The sequence below is a fragment of the Berghia stephanieae genome, unplaced genomic scaffold, assembly GCF_034508935.2.
Source record: "Berghia stephanieae isolate SIO BIC M18660-M18661 unplaced genomic scaffold, UCSD_Bste_1.3 scaffold22, whole genome shotgun sequence".
Classification (NCBI taxonomy): Eukaryota; Metazoa; Mollusca; class Gastropoda; order Nudibranchia; family Aeolidiidae; genus Berghia; species Berghia stephanieae.
In genome coordinates, this window is record NW_027623290.1 from 61,747 (window position 1) to 81,592 (window position 19,846).

At 37.6% G+C, this 19,846-nt stretch overlaps 1 pseudogene; it reads left to right on the forward strand.

Moving 5' to 3' along the window:
* The first annotated feature begins 7,428 nt into the window (after positions 1-7,428).
* LOC144961332 (uncharacterized) lies at positions 7,429-19,794 on the forward strand (annotated as a pseudogene).
* The last annotated feature ends 52 nt before the right edge of the window (positions 19,795-19,846 follow it).

The window sequence follows — 19,846 nt, forward strand, 5'->3', positions numbered from 1 at the left end:
ATTGAGCTTTATATAGCGCAATATCCACTAAATGTGCTCAAAGCGCTTTACAAGGGGTTCCTGGTCAACAGCAACATTTAACATGTAGGACGGGACATGACGCCTGTTAGGCGATATTACAATTTTTCGGACAAAGACAAGGCTGTAAACGACCAGGTACTCATTTTACACCTGAGTACAGTGAGAGAATGTGAGTAAAGAGAAGATGTGTGGAGGAGGGGATAAAGGAGGAAGAGGACTATGATTGAATATTGATAGCAAATTAGTGATTTTAGAGATAAAATGGGCTAACAAACATCCGTGACTTACGAGTGAAAACTCCTAATGGAATCCTTTTGTTTTCGGTTATGGCAACCAGTGACAACACACGTGTGAACCATCTTTTCTCAACAATCAAGCTTGATTAGGTTTGTTTTTTTTTTATCCCCGAGAACGTTAGTATGTGGATCCTTGAAGTCTCAAAGAGAATTCCTGAATTTTATAATACAAGCTTTACTTGCACTTTTAAATATATTTGACCAAGACAAATGAAAAAACAGAAACAACAGTGAATAATCGTATAAGTAAATGTGTGCTCAGCAGATAAACAAAATAAAGATGCTGTGTATCAAAGTGTGCTTGTAATAGGATTCCACAGTCTGACGTCACGTCCGCCTAGCAACGAACCGGCTGGCTCTAAACAAAAAAATCCGTGCTTGGTCCGGGAAAGGAATAATTGGAAAATCGCTCAAAAAACAATTTTTATCTTAAATATGGTCCAGTGTTTTGTACCAGATTGTCTGCACCAGTCAGAGAGTCACTCCTGCAAGTTTTACAGATTTCCAAATGGAGAGGTAGACAAAAAAATTGAGGAAAAAGTGGATCACTTTAGTCAGGTAAGCACGCACGCCTCGTCGAACATTTGAGAGAGTTCGTAGTCTAGTTCTAGGTCAAGTTCTAGCTTACTTATATTTTATGATTAAAGTGTACAATTGCACGAAATTATAAATAAAAATACATTCCAAACTAGGTTTTTATTGAAGTTGAAGCAAAAATGATATCTCAATCTACGTACACGTTTTGATGCTGAGGCTGATAGATAAACTTTAAACTGAATGAGAGTTCAGTTCTACTGATAAGTGATAATTTTTTTTAAAGGAGAAAAATAGAAGAAAGAGAAGAAAATATTTGTTAAAATCTTACTTTAAACTCGATACCTTTATGGCAAAAAGGAAATAAATAAATAAAATAACGGACACCCCCCCCCCCCCCCCCCCCCCCCCTCACGCAGATCTCTCTCTCTCTCTCTCTCTCTCTCTCTCTCTCTCTCTCTCTCTCTCTCTCTCTCTCTCTCTCTCTCTCTCTCTCTCTTTCTCTCTCTCTCTCTCACTTTCCTCTTTTTTGGAAAGTTTCTCTGATTCTCTGCCATGCCTCCCCTCCCCGACAGCCGAGGTGGCAACTCTGTGTGAACAAAGCAAGATGGCGGCAGGGACCTCTCTCCTTTACCAATGCCCGATTGTTGACACTCCAACGTTTTCATCACCGCACTGGCCAGTACAGTACTGACTGAAATAAATAGAAAACGCCAGTCTTGCCCCACTCAACCCCAAGATCAACTTTAAATGTGTAAATTTAAGAATTCATATTTTTATATACCTAGTCAAAATCATCAAAAGAAGTAATGAGGAAGGGCGACATTTTGCTGAATGTGCGATTTCATAAAAGACAGGTGAGAGACCCACCAGTAACCTAGTCTCTTGCACACCTTTGATTTATCATGCATTGAGCTGGTGTCAAACAAGATAGTCTAAAACAAAGTACTTATCAAATTAAATAATATCAATATGCCCAACAGAATTATTGGGTTTTTTTTTAATCTTTTCTTTTCAGGAGAAAGGACAAAAGATCCAAAATCATCATCAAGAGTGTGTTCTTGTCACTTCAGAGATGGTGACAAAGCCAACCTCCCTGAATTGTTTGACAGAAATAAAAATAAATTATTTCCATCAGAGCCAGAAAGAAAGAAAAGAAAAGTGACACAAGGAATTCCCACCCCATCTCAATTGGCACCAACATCAAGAAGACCACCACCACCACCACTACCACCACCACCATCATCATCATCATGATCATCATCATCATCATCATCATCATCATCATCATCATCATCATCATCATCATCATCATCATCAGCTCAACTCTCTTCATCATCATCACAAAGTCCCACCTTTAAAAAAACCAGATTCCTCATCATCATTATTTTCCTCCTCATCATCATTCTCCTCATCATTATCTTCTCCCTCATCATCATCTCAACTCTCGTCACCATCATCACAGGATTCCATCTTTAAAAAAAAACAGATTGTAGAACAAGTGAGGATATTTTAAATAGAACAATAAATTTAATTCAAGAACAAGAAATTACAGACAAACATAAGGGAATAGCTAGCTTAAAAAAACAACTTTGTTAGATTCAATGCACTTACACTGTTTCAAGCCTTACAGAAAAAGTTCTTCGAATGGAGACAGGTGTACATTCTTTTAAAATATTTAATATTATTGTTCAATAAGTTGAGTGTTTTAGAGGTAACATTATTTATTATAGTGGATGGGAAGTTCAGGAAGAGACAGTTGCATTAAAAGACAAAATTTTCATTACACTTATGAAACTTAGACAGAACTACACTAACCTTCATATTTCACAATTGTTTAGCGTTAGTGAAAGTACTATACCATAACAAATATTATACAAACTTTTATTCATGTTTTACATAAGGCATAAGCTTCTCTTTGAAAATGTTATGAAGGTTACATGCCCTTCTAGACATAAAAATAAACTATCAGCTCCATCATCATTTTTAAGATTTCTAAATTGCAGAATGATCATTGATTGTACAGATGACCAAATTGCTATTCCTAAAGAAATGGATAAACAACGGTTAACTTATTCTTCTTATAGGTCCATGAATTCTGTTAAAGCTCTTGTTGGTGTGAGTCCAAATAGTGTGATAAATTTTGTTTCTAAACTTTATCCAGAGTCTGTCTCGGATAAGGTCATTGTACAAAATTGTGGATTACTAAAACTTTTAATTTTAAGCCCTGGAGATTTAATTTTAGCAGATAAAGGTTTCCTGATTCAAGATATTTTACCTCAAGGAGGAACTGTAAATATCCCTCCCTTTTTACATAATAAATTTACTGAAAATGAGATTTTATTAACAAAAGAAATTGCTTCATGTAGAATTCATGTTGAGAGGGCTAATGGAAGACTGAAAAATGTTAACATCCTCTCATATATTCCAACCATGTTAAGAGAAACATCTGATATTATTTTTCAATTAGTTGCAGCACTTGTCAATCTCCAGTCTCCTCTTATTAAGGAGACTGCATTTTGTTAGCTTTGCCATTTATTTTGTACAACACACATATTTTGTTCATCATCATCAAATCACCATTCAAAATAATGGTTTTGTAGGTCACCCATACATGATTTTACATGATAAACATGACAAATTATGGCATTGTTGTATCAATGTATGTTCAATGTCATTAACATTGTTAAATAAAATATGACAAATTAGTTTTGGACTGAATCAACCCAAGGCATCATCAAGATAGATCTGTGGAAGTAAAAGAATAAAAGATTCAAATTTAGAGCTGCGACCATGCTCAATAGGCAAAAAACAAACAAACTAATAAAACGTCTGTTGTGGTCTTGTGGTATGACACTCGCTTTTAGATCAGAAGGTCCTGGGTTTGGGCCTCGCTCGGCGCATAGTTGAGTCCTTGGAGAAGGCTCTTTACTCACAATCTCTCACCGTACTCAGGTGTCAAATGAGTACCTGGCCATTAACAGCGTTGTCTCTGTCCGAAAAAAATGTAATATCGTCTAACAGGCATCATGTCCCGTCTTACATGTTAAATGTTGCTGTTGGCCAGGGACCCCTTGTAAAGCACTTTGAGCATTTAGTGGATATAACGCTATATAAAAGCTCTATTTTAAAAAAAATTTAGTGGTTCTTTCATTCATCTTGCTTTGTTGATAAAGGGAAATCCGAAACGTCCATTTTATCTGTTTTTGTATATTAAATTGAAGTTCACATTCAATTTCACAATGTTATTGATCTCTTCGAGTTTCAAGCAGCAACATTTACATTACACCCAATAGGAAGTTTAGTTTACCGTGACTAACACTGGTCTAAATAAATAAATAAAATTCCCTTTATTCATCCCATAGAGGAAATTTGTCTCTAGGGTCTATTCCCAGGGAAGACTGGAATAACCGCGGTGCAGCGCCGCAAATTGAGCTAGGGCGAGGTGACTTGCTCAAGGCTACACAGCGCAGCGGTGGGTGAACGAACTCGGTACCTTTCGGGTACGAAGCAAAGACCGTACCGCTGATCCACGCTGCCCCTATGCCTACCACATGAAGTATAATAAAATGTCTAGCGTGATTGGTGATTGTGATGCTCATATGAGTATTATAATAAAGGTTACAATACGATACTAAATAGTATGTAGTAGACTATAGTCGATAGCAACGAAAATTAGCGAAGCAAGACCTCAAAGTCCGTGGTCCATAAGATAAAAACACAATGATTCAATGACTCTCTCTCTCTCTCTAACTAAAATCGAACGTAAACAGTAAAATCTTTCCATTGGATATACTAAATCAACTTAAACTCAAAGTAAACTGATTATTGTCCAACAGTAGTTTTACGGGGATGTGAGATTTTGAGAGTGAGAGTCAGAAGACGAAATGACTTACCTTCACAGAATACTCTTTATTCTTCGTGCTGGCTTGAACTTTGCCGAACATCATGCCATCTGAGTAAGTGAAAGTCAAAACATGACCTGACTGATGATGATTTTCACCTCGCGAGACACTTTTATGCTCATTGGAAAAGTATTTCGATTGTTTAGAGCCAGCCGGTTCGTTACCATGCGTTGCTGCGCGGGATGACGTCACGACTTTTGAAGACTATTGCAATTAAGTATGAGGTCACACACACACCCATGCCGGTATTGTTTGCCCCAAAGCAAAATAGCCTTATCATGCCACAATGGGCATGGCGGCGATGGTTCCTTGCATGGCACGCGTGACGCAACCGCCTCTCACTCCAGTTCATATTATAAGCTTCTTGGGTGAGGCACTAGTCCTGACCCTGTTCCATTGGCACGTACGTGAGTAGGGGGCTTTAAGTATCTAAGTAGAAACATCACCATGCAAATTTACTTTACAAGTATGTAAGTATTTTCTTTCTTTTTTTTTTCTTATTTCTTTTATATTTACAAATATAGCGTGTGTAAGTCATTTTCGTCTGGCACGACTTTATACTGTAAGCATGCCACGCCGCTGCTCTCAATTTATTTGATATATATATTTAAAAAATCTCGAAAATATTGTGAAACGTGTGGAAGAATGTGTGACGGATGTAAAAGAGTGGATGGATGCAAACAAGTTGAAAATGAATGAGTCAAAGACAGAAGTGATGATTATGGGAAATAGAGGGCAGTTGAAGGTGAATGATGGTCTTGAGGTGTTGATTGGGGGTGAAAAGATCAAAGTTTCAAAGACTGTGAAAAATTTGGGTGTCTATTTTGATTCAGAAATGAGAATGTCAGCTCACATTTCTGCTCTCTGTAAATCTTTATACTTTCAATTGAAGAAAATCAGCTCGATCCGTCAGTATTTTGCAATTGGAACATGTAAAACATTGGTTGTTTCCCTCATTTTTTCGAAACTAGATTATTGTAACTCCCTGCTTGTCAACTTGCCTCAGGCTTCTATTAAACAATTACAACTACTGCAAAACAGTGCAGCAAGATTAGTTTTTGGCAACAAAAAAATTTGATCATGCAACCCCTTTGTTGGCCTCTCTCCACTGGTTGCCCATTGAAAAGCGCACATATTACAAAGCAGCGTGTCTTGTTGTGTTGACTGTATCTCACAGATCACGTGGTCATGTGTAAATTTGAAAATTACACTTTAAGATCATGTAATGACCAAACGAAAATTTCGGAAAAAAGATCAAAAACAAAATTTGGTGATAGATCGTTTGCTTGTTTCGGCCCCCAAGATTTGGAATGAACTACCACGTGATCTGAGGGAGTGCAAGTCTTTACCTACCTTAAAAAAGAATCTCAAAACATTTTTACTCTATTTGTTTTTATTGACTCTATGAATCCTTGATTTGGCTATGAATTATTTTTTTTTTCTTCACTTAAAATTGATATTTATATTGTAAAGTGCCCAGAGCTTGTGTTTTACACGAGAATGAGCGCTATATAAATGTGTATTATTATTATTATTATTATTATTATTATTATTATTATTATTATTATTATTATTATTATTATTATTATTATTATTATTATTATTATTATTATTATTATTATTATTATTATAGAACAGTAAAGTTTGCTGCCCCAAACGTAAACAAAGGTCGAGAAGCACATGGCAAACCACATGTTCCTGTCTTGACAGCTCACGTTCCAATGAAATTTCTTTTGTTACTTTGATCTGAAAACGTCAAACTGGCAATTCGACTTTTTATTTTCAACCAGGAAGAAAGTTGTTAATCATCAAATCTGTTCATAGTCCACCAACCATTTAAATTTTCATTACCAACCTACCTGTTAACTTTATTGATCATCTCTTGTTTCTATAATTTGCTCATTCTGGCCACAATTTTGGGGACGACCGGGAATAATTTTTATGTCGCGGACGAATTCCTAGGCCATGGTGTTGTTTGCCCCAAAGCCCAAAACCCACAACCAGGGTTGCCAGTTTGGCATTTTAAATGCCAGATTCCAAAAATCTGGCATTTTTGAAAACCGTTTGGCATTAGAAAAAATCATTTGGCATTTGGCATTTTCATTTGGCATTTTCTTTTCTTGTATATTATACTTCAAATGACACCTTTTCTTAATTATTTCTAAACGCGTAAAAACAAATCTCTTCACATCGCAAAACTTTGCTATTAAAACTGTGATGGATATTGTTTCTAATTTTTTTCTCTATAACTTCTTTGGACTCTGCACTTGAACCAGATTCAACAAAAAACATCATAAGAAACACGAAACAGTAAGTTTTCTTAATTGTCAATAATTATTTAACTGTTTACGTATTTACCTTTCATGTTAATGTATTTCTTTTTCATTCTTAAAATCCAACCGTGGTGTAGTGGTTTAGCACTTCACTTAGTAGTCAGTAGGTAAAAAATTACCCCAACAGGAAATTTAGTATAATTAAAAAAAAAAAAAAAAGAAAAAGAAAAGAAAACACGCAAGCCACCAGGATATGATAGTAAATTGTCTATCAAAAGTGAGTAGTTTTCTTAGTGGGGGTGGGAGTCAACAGACTTTGGCATTTTTTGGAGTGTTTTGGCATTTTTTGAGTCTTCCCCTGGCATTTTGTTGAAAAATAATCTGGCAACCCTGCCCACAACCCACACCTGTTATTTTCCTGTCTGCTTCGCACAAGACAATACAATTTAGTATCACACGTCCACAAAACTAGATCCAACAACATATTTTTATTCGAATCAGAGATGAAAATAACTACCGTAGCAAAACACTACCGTAGCAAAACAAGGAAGCAAAAATGGTGGAAATATGTTTAGCTCGTATATGAATTTAAAATATTCCGATAGCGGTGTGGATAGGCAGCTCAGTGGGTAAGGCCACCTTTCATTTTACTCCTTTTAGCTGCACAGATTCGATTATTATTATTATTATTATTATTATTGTTAACACTATTCCCTGCTCCGAGGGAAATCTCTCTTTTTCTTTTTTTTTTTTTTATATTTTGACCTAAACCTTAGAGTTTTTTGTTTGCTAAACCTTTATGTAAATGTTCCGTTTCTGAGCATGAATTTCTTAAATTGTCTTTATTTTTAAAACAATTATTGTTTTTATTTTTAAAACAATTATTGTTTTTTTATCTCCTCTATCTGACCATTTGGTCGCTCTCTGAATATTTCTGTTTGTTTGCTTTTTAATTATTTATTCTTTTTAGACACTATTGAGATCGGAGTGGGGACGAATATATTTGCTAGAAACTAGAAAAAACAAGAGAGAGAGAGAGAGAGAGAGAGAGAGAGAGAGAGAGAGAGAGAGAGAGAGAGAGAAAGAGAGTTTAATTTAAAAAAAAAGAGGTGGGGGGAGGATGGATGGGACATTTATCCCTTTCAACGTTCTGTAAAAAGAAGACGGAATTTAAAAAAAAAAAAAAAGAAGTGACGTTACCAGGATTCGAACCCACAACGTCGATTATGGTCAAACTTCCAGGCAGACGACTAAACCATTCGGCCATGACACCCACTTCGAAGTCGACTCATATTGTGTATATGTAGTAACAACTGATTTTAATGTTGGTTAATTTTATGTTTTTATAGATATTTTATTAACTTTCCTTATTTCTATGTGCATCTGGAAACATTCCATATTCTGGAATGTGGATAATGGTTTAAAAGAGCGGAGTTTCAAATATGCGTCTGGGGATAATAAAAAATTGTTATCCCCAGACAGGTGTCTGGGGATAACAAATTTTTATTATCCCCAGACAGGTGTCTGGGGATAATCACAGCGATTAACATAAGTGTTACGCTGCATGTTGTATAAGGAGGTTGAAAGCCAAGTTATATAAATTATAAAGGGTAAGAGTGGTTTACTGTGCAAAATATATGTTTACACGGAATATATAGTGAGTTTGTAGTGAAATAACAATAGAACAATATGCCCTCTTGATAGATGATTCCTGCAAGTTTCACTGGTTTTGTGAGGAGTGCGAGCGACCAGCTATGTCAGCAGTCAAAAAAGATAAATTAATAGAACAGAAATGCAATGAAATCCTGGATGATTTTAAAAGGAATGTTCTAGAAGATTTGAAGTCCCAAATTTTAAATCTCAGGGAAGAAATTGATACTTTGAAAAGAGATAAGAGTGTCCCACGAAACCCAACAGCAAATGCCCAACAAAGTTATGCAGAAGAGGTTAGAAAAGACTTAGCTAGCCAAGTGACAGCAGAGAGTGCAAAGGAACTAGCAGAAAGAGATAGGAGGAAGAATAATATTGTCTTTTTCGGTATCCCAGAGAGCAGTGCTGAGGAACTAGACCAGCGTATTAGAGATGATAAGACCTTTCTCATCTCGCTTTGTAAAGAAACTTTAGACACTGATGTTGACATATCAACCTGTAAACGCCTACACTCCAAAGCCCCTGGTACAAGACCTCTTCTGATATCAATTAAGAATGAGGAGCAGGCTTCTGGAGTTCTGAGAAATGGTCGTAAACTCCGCCAATCAGAAATACATAAAAATATTTTTTTAAAAAAGGATTACACCCCTTTAGAAAGGGAAGAGATGAGGAAATTGGTAGAGATGAGAGACAAAAAAAGGAAGAGACAATACAGAAAGGGGGAGAGGAGAAGTGGACAATATGGAGGGGGAAAGTTGTAGATTCCAATCGAAGACAGGGCAGGCCAGCAGACAGAAAGAGAGAGGAGGAGGAAAGAAAATAACCAACGATTTTAGTTCTAATGTACAGAATGTTTTTAACCCCCATCAGACGGACAGTTTTAAGTGCTTGTACAAAAAATTAGACCGTCATCGTACGGACATTTTAAAGTGCTTTTATACAAATTCAGATTCTTTTATCAACAAGAGAGATGAACTTTTATTAACGATTGATGCTGAGAGTGTTGATGTTATAAGTATAACTGAAGTGTTACCTAAAAATCAGCAAAGAGGTAAAATCGAGCCGGTAGAACTTCAGATTCCAGGCTTTGATTGTTTTCACAATATTCAGGATAAAAGTTGTCATCGTGGTGTAGCCATATGGGTTCGTTCAAAGCTAAATGCTCAACCAGTCAAGTTGTCAGACAACTTGTCATCATCCAAAGAATCCGTTTGGTGTGAAATAACACTTAGAGACAATGATAGGATGTTAGTTGGCTCGGTTTATCGTTCACGAATAGCTCTTTTGAAAACAATGATAAGATTAATGAACTTTTAGTTAAAATGACAGAAGGCAAATCACATGTTCTAGTTACGGGAGATTTTAACTTTCCTGAAGTAGACTGGGCAAACGAGTTATCCCCCAAGGACTCAGATCACTCTGCTTCTAAATTCATGGAAGCTGTCAGGGATTCATTCTTAACACAGCACGTTAAGCAACCAACTCACTACCGTTCAGAGCAAAACCCAAATATTTTGGACCTGGTTTTTACAAATGAACATTCAATGATTGACTCAATAAGACATGAGGCTCCACTAGGCAAGAGTCACCACCAGGTTTTATATTTTGACTTTAGATGTTACACAAAGAAATGTTACTCGAACGAACCCCGCTACTGTTTCGATAAAGGCGACTACAAACAGCTTTCTGAATTAGTCTCAGCTGCAGACCTAACACAAAAAATAATAAACCTGTCTGTACTCGATGCATGGACTATTATCAAATCTGAAGTTATGTCTGCAGTGGACATCAGCGTACCAAAAGTTAAAAGTAGTTCAGACAGAACTTCACCTCGGTGGATCAATCCTACAGTCTTGGCAAAACTCAAGAAAAAGAAGCAAGCTTACAAAAAGTACTTAGAAACTAGAGAGGGTGCAGACTATATTAATTACACGAGGGCCAGAAATCAAGCCAAAAGCTCATGCAGAATTGCTGTAAAGGACTATGAGAGATCTATTTCTCGTATGGCTAAAGTGAACCCGAAAAAGTTTTTTGCATATGCTAGAACAAAAACGAAGACTAAAGACGGTATTGCGGATTTGTATGATGATCATAAGACAGCCTCATCTAACATTGACAAAGCCAATATTCTTAACAAGTTCTTTAGCAGTGTATTCACCAACGAGGATCTTACTAATATACCTACATGTGAAAGAAAAAGTGTAAACAACATACTATCAGATATAGAATTCGACAAAGACACTGTAAAGAAGAAACTAGACAAACTCAATATGAACAAGTCCCCAGGACCTGACATGTTCCACCCCCGCGTATTATGTCAGTTGTCAGAAGAACTCTCCGAACCATTAGCGTTACTGTTCCAAAAATCACTTGACTCAGACACTCTTCCACCCGATTGGAAAGAAGCACAAGTTACACCGTTATTCAAGAAAGGAGACAAGAGTAATCCGGGCAATTATCGACCAGTTAGCCTCACCTCAGTGGTTTGCAAAATAATGGAGAGCATTATTAGAGACTATGTCATAACTCACCTAAAGAACAACAAGTTACTGTCTGAATGCCAACATGGCTTTGTTTCTGGCAGGTCATGTTCAACTAACCTCCTAAAGACTTTAAATGATTGGACAGAGTTTCTCGACCAAGGATCTTCGGTTGACGCAATCTACTTAGATTTTGCTAAAGCTTTTGATTCTGTTCCCCATCAAAGACTCTTAAACAAACTGGAAGCTCATGGTGTACAAGGAAATACTCTAAGCTGGATTAAGCATTTTCTAGTAGGCAGGAAACAGAGAGTTAGCGTGCAAGGCACAGTGTCAAATTGGACAGAAGTTCTTAGTGGAGTGCCACAAGGCAGCGTCTTAGGTCCAACTCTTTTCGTAATCTTCATTAATGATTTACCAAGTATTTTGTCTAGCTCATGTTCAATGTATGCCGATGATACTAAAGTATACAGAAAGGTAAACAATCTAGAAAATAGAGACAGTCTTCAGTTAGATATTGACAATCTAGTCAACTGGGCAGACGATTGGCAACTGAAGTTCAACGCTGGAAAATGCACAGTGCTACATCTTGGAACGAAAAACAAAATCTTTCACTACGATATGAGACAGCATCACTGTAGCGACAGAACAGCTCTGAATAAGTCAAAACTTGAGAAAGATTTGGGAGTACATGTTGATACTAAATTAAAATTCTCAAAGCATATAGAAACACAAGTTAATAAGGCAAACAGAATCCTTGGACTCATCAATAGATCTTTTACCTATTTAGATGCAGCAACTATGAAAATACTATTTACTGCATTAGTCAGACCCCATCTCGAGTTCAGCAACTCAGTATGGTCACCACAATTTGAGAAAGATAAGAAACTTATTGAAGGCGTGCTTCGCAGAGCAACAAAAGTAATTCCTGGGTTGAAAGATAAGCAATATGAGGATAGACTGAAACGTATTGAAATTCCAAGCATGACATACAGACGAGTACGAGGTGATATGATTGAAACATACAAGTTTACACACAGTTTGTATCAAGTCGAGAGTAAACTTTTCGTGTTTGCAAACAATGGAACCAGAGGTCATAATTACAAGCTGCATAAACCAAGGTGTAACACATCGCTTAGGCAACACTACTTTAATCAACGTGTGATCGACCGCTGGAACAGTCTCCCTGAAACGGTGACCAATGCTCCAAGTGTCAACGCCTTCAAAAATAGCTTAGATAGCCACTTAGCAGATTACATGTTTAGCATAGTTGAACCGCCCATTAAGATCCCATCAAAGGGTTAGACGTATATACAGGTCAAAAGATCTGTTAGGGTTAGGGCCTTCAATTTATCAAAAAGTTTATATATTATAGATACAGGTCAAAAGATCTGTTAGGGCTTTTTATTGACTTTTATCTCGATGAACTGAATGCCAAGATCAGCAAAGGCACAAAACGCCTAATACGCTGGAAAACTATACTATACTATACTATATAAGGGATTTTTTTTGCACTCAGTCGTAGAGATCGAAATAGCTATCGAACTCGAATATAAAAAAGAAGAGTATCTAGAGATCTATCGTGTTTTAGTTTACATTTCATCAATTGGTGTTTGTTATTGTTTATAAAGCACATTTTTATATAAACAAGTTCTCATTGTTATACCAAGAGCTAATTCCGCATTTGATGACTGTATCACAAGTTTGAGACTCAAAAAGCATGGAACCATCGGCGTAAGTTTGAGAAGAATTCATATGTAAGATAGTTTAGTAGACTATAGCGTGGTTAAAAATAGTCTTGCTTTATTTTTATTTTTATTGTCGAAATTATAACCAGTCACGATTTAGATTACAGCCTTGTTCGCATTATTTTAATCATTTTAAACTACTATAAAGAGGGGAAATGATGGTAAGCGTTTTTCGTGATGGTGATGATAAGACTAAATAAAGTGATAATCTCCTAAATGCGCCAGATGATCGTTTAGGAGAAAAGACAACTAGATAGGCATTCGGCAGCAGCTTCTAATAGTGCTCACACTACTATGTTATGACAATTGACCGATTCAGCAAATTCTTTACCACACTCGTGCACCGTCGCAAACCCACCCAGAAGCTTCATCACAACACACCTCTCAACTAGATGCTCTGCGGTTTCAGGTCCTTTCCCACATCGGGTACATGTTGAACAGGTAGAAAGTCCCCATTGATGAAGCGATTTTGCCATTAGGCAGGTTCTCGACCGAAGCCGATTTGCTACCACCCAGTGTCTTCTCTTACTGGTCGAGAAGCCTGACAACTTCTCACCTAGTTTCGAGGAGTGTATGTCCCCGCCCCCTCAAGGGATTGAATTCGTCCAAACCGACTTCTATCTCGTATATGCATCTCTGTAGGGTATATGCGTACAAGGGTTGCCGGGACTTATTTCGGCTCGAAACAGGGCAGGCATCCATTATGTGCTTGAAAGGGGCATCCTGTTGTGTTTCTGTATCTGCCGGGCAACTCTTTCGAGATGTACCTGATAGGTAAGGCTGCGGTCCAACGTCATCCCTAGGGAAGGGAGGTGCACCACGGAACAGGTCATTGCCCTTACAGGGCATATTGAAGCAGGGTTCGAGAGAAAACAGCAAACATGTGCTGTATTTATAGACCTATCGGCGGCGTACAATACGGTCTGGTGCAAAGGATTAATGCTCAGACTTGCAAAGGTCATAAGGTGCAAAAGACCTTGAAGTTGTTCTCTTCAATTTTAGAGGAAAGACAATTCCACATCGCGCTGGGAGACGCTACGAGTAAATTTAGGAAATTGAACAATGGGGTCCCTCAGGTTTCAGTACTTGCGCCAATGTTGTTTAACGTTTACATAAGTGACATGCCGAACACTTCCTCCCTGAGGCTAGGATACCCGGACAACTGGGCACTCATTACTCAAAGTAAAGTGTGGACCCGTCTTGAGAGGGTACTCAACGAGGATGGCACCAGACTCAAATCCTACTTCGACAAGTGGTACCTGAAGATGAACACTTCAAAAACTGCGGCCACTCTCATATAAGCCGCATCCAAAATATTAAGGGGTGACACTGGACCACAGCTTTATCTATCAGATGCATCTCGAAGTTGCCTGGAAGATAGAGAAACTCAACAGTCTTCTGATGAAGCTGGCGGGATTGACTAGGGGCACAAACAAGTGCTCCTGAGGACGCCTTGGTACTATGGAATTCCACCGCGGATTATTGCGCTCCAGTGTGGGGTAGAAGCAGAAACGTTGAGAAGGTAGATGTTAAACTTCGCAAGTCAATGCAAATAGTGTCAGGAACGCTGGCACCAACGCCTAGAGAATGGGACCCGATAATGGCAGCAATCCAAACCCCCAATGTCTGGAGGAGACGATTATGGTAAACTGGCTCAATAAGATCAAAAAGAGGGAATGGGGTTACCTCTCTGAAGAGCATAATGGACGATGCCCCCGTTTCGAGCTGTAATAAGTGCCGGCAACCCTTGTACGCAGCTTCCCTACTATGAACAGAGATGCACATACGAGATGGAAGTCGGTTTGGACGAATTCAATCCCTCCAGGGGGCGGGGAAATACACTCCTCTAAACTAGGAGAGAAGTTGCCAGGCTTCTCCACCAGTAAGAGGAGACACTGGTGGTAGCAAATCGGCTTTGGTCGGGACCTGCCTCACGGCAAAATCGCTTCATCAGTGGGGACTTTCCACCTGTCAAACATGTACCCAATGTGGACAAGAACCCGAAACCACAGAGCATCTAGTTGAACGGTATGTTGTGACGAAGCTTTCAGATGGGTTTGCAACGGTACACGATTGCGGTGAAGACTTTGCTGTTTGGGTGGATTGTCATAAAATAATAGTGTGAGCACCATTAGAAGCTGCTGCCTTCCCCTTGTTCTTCTGAGGGATCCAGTTCAAGACTTTCTTTGTAATAGTGAATTCATTCTTTCTAACCGTGTGTTCAATCCACCTCCATCATCTTTTTCCTATTTCCTCTCTCATCGGTTTCTGCTGTGTTCTTTTCCATTCTTCTTCGTTCTTAATCCTGTCCATCCATTCTGAGTAGCTTATGCATGCATCTGTGTCCTCCTTATAATTCCTGCAATGGAATCCAGGTTTCACATCCATACAGTAGGATTGACATCACATTTGAGTTGAAAAATCTTAGCTTTTGTTGAAGGGAGATATCTTTAGTTCTCCAAACTCTGTTCAAAGATGTGAATGCAGCCTGTGTCTTTCCTATCCGTGATTTTACCTCTGCTTCCATGCTTCCATCTTTGTCAATTATGCTCCCAAGATATAATAGCAGAAAGTATCTATATAAATGGTCATTGCAGAAACTCTTCAGACGCCCAAGCTAAAAAAAAAGCATTTGATTTGTCTGTCGTGTTTCTGTAACAATTTTAGTTTTACGGAAGAGGTGTGAACCTTCAACAACCCCCAACCTTGAAGACCAGGTGACTCAAAAAGGGGAGTCACACACCATTAGTCACCTTTTACAACAAGCTGGCTCGGCATAGGGCTATTCTTGCACACAAGGGCTTTTTTTTGTTTACTTCATGAGAATGATACCATCTGGTCAATGAAGCATTTCAAATCTAACTCAGCCCACTGATATAAGTAACTTTCTTTTATTAAAAACGTCATTCAGTCACACCATCTGTAGGTTATTACAGTGCGAGCCACTTAATTGGAACAGCACAATTATGCTGAAATTGTTCCAATTAAGCAGCATTCCAATTAACTGATTCCACGGATGGCTTTCATAATTGGAACAACCTATCAAGACTAAATGATGTCTGCTGTGGTAATTTTATAACAATAGCAAAATAGAGCATCCTTTTAGTTTTCTACACTGTTCTCCTTTGTTTTTATTTCATTTTATATATGAGCATAAAGAGAATGAATAATCCTTTCTAAAGACCTGTATAATGTACCGTACTAATGAATGTATTGCTAATTTATAGTTAACATCTATTTCCCCAAAACAGGCCAAATGAATCAAAGACATGTGAAGACATGTGAATCCTATTTCACTATAACACACATCGCAATACTAATCAATGCAACATTAACAGCAAATAAACCACTGCATCATTATCCGAGATTTTATGAATCACCTCTTGTCCTCCAAGACAGTCAAAGGGGTAGAGTATATCATACTATCATATAAAAGGGTATGGGTGGTGATAGGCTTAATATCATATAGAATGATTCCGTTTTTATAATCTTATTTTTGATTCTCAGAAAGAAAAGAAAATTCAACACATTCCGATTAACCAGTAGAAATTATATATCAAAAATCCTGTCACCAACAGAAGTTTCAATTAAGCAGCTGTTACTCTAAAGTGGTGTTCCAATTACTTGCTTCAACTATATTGCTGACGGTAACCATTAAAAGAAATTTTCAGTTCTCATTGCACAAGCCAATAGGTGACCATCATGTCAGAGCCAAGGTGGTAACTAGTTGTGATGTCCAGTTGAGTGTAATGATTAATAACTGCACTACAACAATTTCTTAACATCTGAGAAGCAGTGGTGCAACAATTACAGGCCAGGATCATAAACATTTGCTTACTGTTGGCTTAGGCAAGGCATATTTTTTGAAATTTTGGATCTGATATCACTAAGTATACTACTTATTGATATCGGATCCAAGACAAGTATACGAACGAGGAAGTGTTGGCGAAGATGAGAAAGGGAAGAATGTTGATCAATACCATCAGAAAGAGGTAGTTACGGTTTCTGGGACATGTGCCAAGAAGAGACGGAATAGAAAAGTTGGTAACATCTGGGATGATCGAAGGAAAGAGAGCTAGAAGAAGACAAAGAATGACATATCTAAATAACCTAAGAATGGCCAAAAGTGAATTTAAAAGGAATGCAGATTTCATGCGCACCACACAGAGGATTGTGATTCGTGGAGACACTGACCGGCAACTTGCTCAAGAGTACAAGCCACGATTGATGATGATCAGTAAGTAGAGACCTGTTATATCAAGAAAATTGCTTTTAAAAAAAGGCGAATGTATTATAGTTAGTGTTGACTATCTCATCAATGATGTGGAGCGAAAGGAAACTGTTTTTTTTTCAAATGGGAGTAGAATATTTGAGTTTGATTTCGTGTTTGACAGGTTCCATCTAGACAACATCAAGTCTTATAGCAGGCTCATTATGGCAGGCTCAAAACTCTTCTTCAGCCAACTATGAAAACAGTTAAACGTTTATTTGTTGTTTTTTTTAACTGTTTCTAGTATTGTCTGAAGAAGGGTTTTGAGCATGTAACTTTCCATGTTTGGTATTTTATCCATTTTTGAAGCTGTCATACATATTTTTGTACATCAATTTTTTTACAGTCATACCTTCTAGCATACTAGCATTCACTTCACGTAAATGTAACATATTTCCAAATCCACAGGCATGAAAGAGTCAATAACTGTGAGAGTGACAAGAGTACTAGCAGAAGCAGCTCCCCTCAAGAAAACAAAGGCAAGGGATCTAGAAATAAAGTTGCGAGCTCTGAAGTGATCATCAACATGTCAGCATCCTCCAAAAAGAAGCGAGTTCTTATAGTTGGTGCAGGAGCCGCTGGCACTGCTGCTGCTTATTCTCTTGGACTAGAGAAGAAGTTTGAGGTTCAGTTGTGGGAGAAAAATTCATGGGCAGGAGGTGTGGCTACCTCTGAAGATATTTCAGGTTGGTCAAGAGAAATTTTGACCTCAGGAGGTGATGATTGGGGTTGGGTTAGTTGTTATTTGTTTAAATGCAGAATCAAAAGAAAATTATATTTTCTTCCTTGTAAAATTTCAGCACCATCAATGTTCACAATATTAAACACTATTTTTTTTTAAAGACGGCAACTCATCAGGGGAAATTTTGCTTAAGGGTCTATCTCTGATGCTTGCGTCATAGCAATTTGAGCAATAGGGTCTAGATTTCTGGCTCAAGGAAAAGAAGAGATTCCAACAGTGAGGCACGAAGCCTTATTCTTTTGACCTTCCTTGGATTGGAATGTCCTGGGTTCGAGCCTTGCTCAGAATAAAGTTGAGTCCTTGGAAAAGGCTCTTTACTCACATTCTCTCACCGTACTCAGGTGTAAATGAGTACCCGGTCATTAACAGCGTTGTTTCTGTCCAAAAAAATTTGTAATTTCGCCTCACAGGTGTCATGTCTCGTTCTACATGTTACTTGTTGCTGTTGGTCAGGGACCCTTTGTAAAGCATTTTGAGCACGTTTAGTAGATATTGCGCTATATAAAAGCTCACGTTATGTTACCCATGATATGTTATTGTTATTAGTTCTGAATCTTTCTTTTATTATTTCAGGACCAGGGAAGCTTTTCATCAATGATGGTGTTCAAGAGGGAGCCCAACGTACAGAAATACAATTAATCTCATGTCGAAATTTGGATTGACAACCTCTCCTGTTCATATGATGATTTCTTTTGGAAAAGGTTCAAGTGCATGGACAAATTACACAAAAACGGAACTTGCGTGTAATTTGAAAGATGAAATCAAACGATTTGGCAAGACATTAAAATGGATCAACAGATTTGAGTTCTTTTTTATTTTCATTCCAATCTACAAAGTTTTGAAATGGTTTGGATATTCTGACGATTTTTCATATAAAATGGTATTTCCACTCACAGCCTTGTTCTTTGGTACAGGAAATCAAACCCCAAATGTTTCTGCAGCTATCGTAGCAAGGGTCTTTCTAGACGATGATTTGCGATTATTTGATTATGATGACGAACGCCTGCTCAGTCAGACCCCAGAAATGTTTGCCTTTCCCAATCTTCATGATATGTATGAGAAAATGATTAAGGATTCAAATATTGACTATCATCCAAACAGAGGGGTGAAAACTGTGAACAGGTTTTGGTGGAAAAGTACGAGTCATTGATGAAAAGATAAAGAAAGAAGTCTTTCATGAAATCATATTGCATGTAATGCCGAAACGTTTTAAAAGTTTTAAAAAACCCAACTTATTTTGAACGCAAAGCTTAGCAATGTAAAGTACTACAAGATGTCACTAAAAAGTCATGAAGACGATGCATATATTTTAGAAACATTATGAACTTCACAAAGAAAAAGATCAATACTTCATTCGGACAGATCCAAATGACCATCTAAATTAGAAATGTCTTTAATTTATCCAATTACCAACCACAGCTTAAGACTTCTGATAGAAATATTTACCAACCATATTTCTAGATGATGAAACCAAAGATATCTGGACAATTGACGAAATTGACAAAAGCAAAATATAAATTTGAGAGATGGTGGCGTCAGTTTTCTCATACTTGGCATCATTTTGCCTTTACAGTTCCCCTTTTAAAGCGTGCCTCCAAGGCAAGAAACACACAGGTACTGTGGATCTTACACACTGATTTTAAAACCATGAAATTGCTATTATCTCAGGGTTTGCTCAGCTTGTAGACTTGGTGCTAAGTATCCATTTTTCCAGAAGACAAACTGGCAAGAATGCAGTTTGAACAGTACATCTTATGATCACGGGAAGCCACGAGGTAACGGATGTAATGCTTTGACCTTGAAATCAATATTTCTCACACCTGTGATGCTCATTTTTGTTGCATTGTCTTTGTTTATTGTTATCATAAATGTTGGGTAAGAATTTAAATTTTAAAATGAACCAAAGCCTTTTCAATTTGCTCTCAAA